Genomic DNA, 6,039 nt, shown 5'->3' on the forward strand with positions numbered 1-6,039 from the left:
GTGCCCTGTCAGAGTTGGACCATTTAGCTTGTTTTCTCCTTTTGTTTCCTTTCTGTTTAGTTTATTTTTCCTTTTGTGTTTGCACTTTTTCTCATTTTTGTTTTCCTTTATAACTTTCCATTTTCTGATTTTTCTTTGTCCTCTTTTCTCAGTTTTCTTTTATCCTTTTCTTTTTTCAATTTTTTCTTTATTCTTTTCTCATTTTCTCTATTTATTTCCTTGTTCTTTTTCTCATGATTTTCTGAAAAGGTTTTTTTAGCTAGTATACTTAGCATTGATAGGACATTTAGTATAGTTACCATTGTTTACTATTATTTATTAGCATCGTTAGTAAGCATAGTTAGCTTTGTTAGTAGTAGTTCCCATACTTAGCATAGTTAGTACTGTTTCTTAGCATAGTTGGCATTAATAGTTAGTATTATCTATCAGTGTAGTTAGCAGGTCACCCTGTCACATGATCTTGTAGCCATCTCTATTGACGAGGACCCTGATATTGGCCACTACAAGCTCCCAAACACCATTGGCCAGGGAAGCTTTGCCAAGGTGAGATTGGCCTGGCACATTCTGACCAGGGCAGAGGTGGCTGTCAAAGTCATCCATCAGCAGAGCTCCTGCAGACATTTAGAAGGTAGCTGCATGAGGGTTTGAACCACCCAAGTATTGTGAAGTTATTCGAGGTGATTGAAACCAAGAAAAAAGTGTTCCTCATTATGGAACATGTGTGCAGAGTGGACATGCACAGTTATCTGAAACACCACGGCAGCTTGACCGAGAATGAGGCCCCAGGCATTCTGGAAGCTGGTATCTGCTGTACAGTACTGCCACCAAAGGGGCGTTGTCCACAGGGACCTGAAGCCAGAGAACGTGCTTCTGGATTCAGAAGTGAACCTAAAACTTATTGGCTTGGGTCTCAAAGAAGAGTTCATTGGCCAGAAGCCGAGCATGTTGTATAGCAACCTCTCTTATGCCGCCCCAGAACTCTTCCATAACTATGACGGCCCCGGAATAGACGGAATAGACGTGTGGAGCCTGGGAGTGCCTCTCTATAAGATGGTCACTGGGATCCTGCCGTTTGTGGGAAGAAGACATGGCAGCGGGTACTGAGAGGGCACTTCCATGTGTCCTCTTACATCGCGTATGAGTGCCTAACGATCTTAAAAAGGTTAATAACCGTCAACCCCAGCAACAGAGGATTGCTAGGAAAAGTAATGAAGGGCCGATGGCTAACCTTGGGCCAGGAGGAGACATTGAGGCCTTACATTTGAGCCATCCTGTGACAACGTGCACGCCTGCGTGACCAAGAAGATTATGAAAATGGGGTTTGAGCGGGACCATATTCAGGATTCAATGGCACATAAGCTACGACAGACAGATAGTCACTTACCTGATTCTCAGCACCAACAAACCCAAGGTGAAGGGCCACACCATCATAGTAGGTCCTTCTGTTGCTTGGATTTGAATAGCCCCAGGCCTTCCTCAACCCTCAAGGTTCAGCCATAAGCCAGAATGCCAAAGAGCTTGCCCCTGTCCAGTCAGCCTGTAGTCGAGGAATGCCACTCCCACACCCAACCCAGAACCGAGCACCAGGATTCCCCAGCCCAGCCCGGGATCGAGTACTAGCACTGCCACACCCAGCCCAGAGCTGAGGACCAGCACTCCACAATCCATCCTGCAGTCGAGGATGAGCACTCCCCAAATGAGCCCAGACTCAAGGACTGCCGCCCCCAACCCAGCCCTTCAGCGTGGCCCTTGGGGGTCCCCCTCTACCTATAGCACTAAAAGTAGCAGCAGCAGTAGTGTAGCCCCAGAGGAAGCAAACATGGAAAACTCCCCCTATGCTGGGCATCCCGATGGTGTGACCTCAGCCTCTTCCTCGGGCCACAGCCAGGGTTGTCAGGCTGTGGCTAGGAGGTTCTCAACCCTTATTTTAAGCCACCTCTGCTGTTGGCTGTCTGCATAGAAGCAACATGGGAAACGGAACCAAGTAAAGCCCATATAATGTTTAAATTGTGGATGTCCAAGGCAGGGCCACAGTGAAATTCTCTGGGAAATTCAAGATGCTCTCCCTGAATATGAAATGCTGAACTCGAAAATGTTGTGTTCCAGGGAGGCCGGCCACATGGTGACTGGGCCCAGGCTGGACACAGACAGCTGTAGCTGGTAGCAGTGCAGGTATTACACGCAGTGTGTGAAGGACTGGGTCCAGTGGACAACTGAGGTGTGGAAACTGCCCCAGCTTTCTCCGCACAGGATTCAAATCAGGTGGCCTTAAGAAGTATTGTACCCAAAATACCTGGTGAGGATGAAGGATCGCTGGAGCCCCCTGGGGGAGAAGAGCAGAAGTTAGCCTCACTGCAGGTCCACCACTTGCCCCCACCTGGGTGAAACTTCAGAGACTGGACTGTTGTTCCTTCTCTTTTCTTCCATGTTTGTGGGGTGTGGGTTGTTCTTTTTAAAGTACTGGGTTCTTCCAAATCTTGTAGTATACTGATGCTCCAGGAAGATGTCTCAGACACTCTGTTTTGCACCTCCCTGCCCAGAATTGGGGCTGTGCATCCTCCAGGTTGAGAAGTGGATAGTGATGTAGTACTTGGCCTTAATCAGAACAACTAATGGAAATGTGACTGAAGACAATAATCATGGTAATGCCCAATAACAATGAATGTGGTACCAAAGGGAACAGGCTGTGAGCCGGATTGCAAGGTAGAAAGGCAGAAATTGTGTGTTACCTTCCTATACTCACACTACCTAATGTTTTCAGAGGACTGAGGGGGACTTTTGGTCCTGTGGCCTGTGTCAATTAAGACCAAAACGTCTGCTATAGGATAGCAAAGTCCCATGAACCAGCCTGGGTGGGAAGTGGCTGGGTTGTGGGCCCCAAAGCAGCACTTAGCTTAGCAGCTGAATTTCCTGACTAAGGCAGGAGTTGGGCCTTCCCGTTTCTCCATTAGGATGAGTCCCCAATGCAGAAGTTTTACCAGTGAAATGGAAAGGAGGCTTGAGAGCAGGAGGAAGCTGGAGTGTTAGGTGCATACAGAACAGAGGTGCAGGGCAAGGCTGGGGAACGGGGGGTGGCGAGTAGACCAGGACCCCTTGTTTCCAGGACCACCCCCAGGGTGCATTTTCCTGTGTCTTCAAACTTAAACATCCTCCAGCTCAGGGCCTGGACAGCAGTCAGCTCCGATGACAATGCTCTGCTCAGGAGACTTTATCCTTCTGTGAGCTCTGGCCTTAGCTGGGTGGCCCAGTGGCTGCCTGGGATCTCCCTCATGATCCCCAGCTCAGTGCCACAGGAAGGGCTTTGGGTTTTGTTCTAAAGAGTAGGATATACTGAGGAGGAAGGGACATGATCAACTGCCATTGGACAAGACGCCTCTGGCTACCTGTGCATAGTGGGCTCGCAGTAGGAGAGAGAGAGAGCCTCAGAGTCAGTAACGGAGTCCCACCAGCAATTTGCCAACAAATCTGCTGAAAATCACTCATTGGCCCATGATTTTCAGCTGCTTCCTGAATTAGGAATTACTTAATGCAATTTTCTCATGGACAATCTCTCATCAAGCATGAACTCAGGATAGGAAGTAGCAGGTGGTAGGAGGGAACATTAAAAGATGTGTAGCCGAGACATCCAGGTGGCTCCCAATAACCTCGCCATCTTCTCTCTCAGAGCAACCAATCACCCAACTTATAGCCAGGCATGCGGCCGCCCAGCACTACAGAATTCCCAGCCTCTTCTGCAGCTAGGCTGAGAGCGTGACCAGGCTCTCCCTCCAAGACCGGAAGGGAAGTAATCTGTACAACTTCTAGGACAGTTTCTAGGAAAGAGAAGCATGTCCTTCTTTCTGCTTCTCCCTCTGCCCTGTTTCTGGGAATGCAAACTCTGAGGCTGGAGCTCCGTCCTGGCCCATGTGGACTAGGGTGACTTCCCTGGGACAACAAGACACCAGGGAGAGGAGTTTCCTTGAGCAGCTCTGCCAGACCAGCTCTGGACTGTCTGCCTCCAGAAGAAGCAGGAAAGAGATGCAAATTTCTGTCTGCCACCCTCATGTAAGGCCTTTTCTTAGAGAAACTGAACCTTATTCTAACCAGGACAGTAGCCTTGGAGGGGACTTTTCTGTGTGGTTCCTTTGGGTAAGTCTACTCCAAGAACCACAGCTGTCTGAAACTGTCAGCCCTCCTTTCCATGGGGTGACAGCCAAGCTCAGCTCCAGGCTATTCTCTCCTGGCACTTCTCCGGAAATCTAACCTGTGAAAATGGAAGCTCCCAACCAAGTAAGTCTGGAGCAAGTCGTTCCAGGGATGTCCTCCTATTCTTTCCGCCCACACTAGTGCACCCCAGTCTCTCCCAAAGATGCAGCTGCTTTTGAAATATGCTGCACTGACTCTCTCCCTGCTAACATCTGCAGATATTAAAGAGCTCAAGGAACAGGCTCTCATGTCTGGTATAACTTGATTATTGCTAGAAATATAAGTTTGGAACTGGCATGTTCCCTGCTAAATGGACAAGTTTAAAAACCTAATTTCCTGTGGAAACTACGTCCAATAGAACCTTCTTGGAGTACATCTTTTAGAGTGATCCTCTCCCTGGATATTGCTATATCCTTCACCTTAGCTTTGGCCTCCAAAAGAGTGACACCTCAGGTTGTTCTTCTCTATCCGCAATGTAGGATAACTGGTGATAGGAGTTGCCTCATTGGGTGTGTCGGTTCTCAGGTACTAAGTTGTCTGGGTAGGTGGCTGAGATAGCCCTTGGGAACTACTGCTGGCACTGATGCTGTCATCCAGTTCAATCCTTTTCATACTATGAAGGTGCAAAACAGCTAATATTATACCTACAAGAAATATTACTGCATAGCAGCGGGATTTTAGTAGATTAAAAAGATCTAAATAAAGAAAAGCAAACATTTGTAAAAACAGCCAAAGGTCAAGTTTTTGAAGTTCAGGTGACAATGGTGCTCACTGAAAGTTGTAAGCTGTGAGATCTTTCTCACAGAAATCTGCTTCCTATTACCCATGTGTATAGAGAAGGAGTAAAGCCCATGGTGGTATTGCTTTACGTGAATTGGGGGACTCTTAAATTGTTTTTACAGCAGTGCAAATTAGTAGAGGCTAATGATCCTCAGGCAATTTCTCAGACCTGGTACACATGGCTATTCAGATTGCCTGTGGAATGAGCTATCTGGCCAAAAGGAAAGTCATCCACAAAGACCTGGCTGCTAGGAACTATGCCATTGATGGCACACTTCAAGTTAAGATCACAGACAATGCTCTCTTCAGAGACGTGTTCCCCATGGACTATCACTATGAAAATGACAATGAAAACAGGCCAGTTCGATGGATGGCTCTGGAAAGTCTGGTTAATAATGAGTTCTCCAGTGCCTTCAGAGTGATGCTGCGGGAGCTCGTGACTCTGGGCCAAACGCCCTATGTGGACATTGACCCCTTTGAGATGGCCGCATACCTGAAAGATAGTTACTGAATAGCCCCGCCAATCAACTGTCCTGATCAACTATTTGTGGTGACAGCTTATTGCTGGCCTTAGATCCGGAGGAGAGGCCCAAGTTCCGGCAGCAGGTACAGTGTTTCACAGAGTTGACCTGGGGGCCTATGTGTGACTTTCCTCTCACAATCCCACACATCCAGTGGAAGGTGCCTGTCAGGGCTTGCTTGGAGCCAGTCATGGACACTTTATTCATGACACAACTCCAGCAGGAGCACATTTGTCTTCCAGACGCCGTGCTTTAGGAATGCTTTACAATCAGAACTTTTTAAGACACACTTAATAATATGGTATATTTTCTAGATATCAGTTTTATTAGGTTGAACTGAAAAGGTTTTTGTAAATTTGGGGGCCCAAAATTTTTAAAACATAGTTACTTTGGACTATGGATACATTCTTACAACCTAAATAAACAGTTTTTTAAATTATTCAAACACAGGGGAAAAAAAGCCTAATTTCAACAACCAAACAAATTACACTCCCGGTATGAAGGCAGAAAGTGGACTTAGTCAAGCCTTGGCCTGAACTTTCAGTTTTGGGAG

General features: G+C 47.2%; 1 pseudogene; it reads left to right on the top strand.

The window, feature by feature from the left end:
• Positions 1–774: 774 nt before the first annotated feature.
• On the top strand, positions 775–5,742 carry LOC109435039 (inactive tyrosine-protein kinase RYK pseudogene; annotated as a pseudogene).
• The last annotated feature ends 297 nt before the right edge of the window (positions 5,743–6,039 follow it).

Source organism: Rhinolophus sinicus, chromosome 4 (genome assembly GCF_057876585.1).
Source record: "Rhinolophus sinicus isolate RSI-liver-muscle chromosome 4, RSI-T2T, whole genome shotgun sequence".
In the NCBI taxonomy this organism is placed as follows: Eukaryota; Metazoa; Chordata; class Mammalia; order Chiroptera; family Rhinolophidae; genus Rhinolophus; species Rhinolophus sinicus.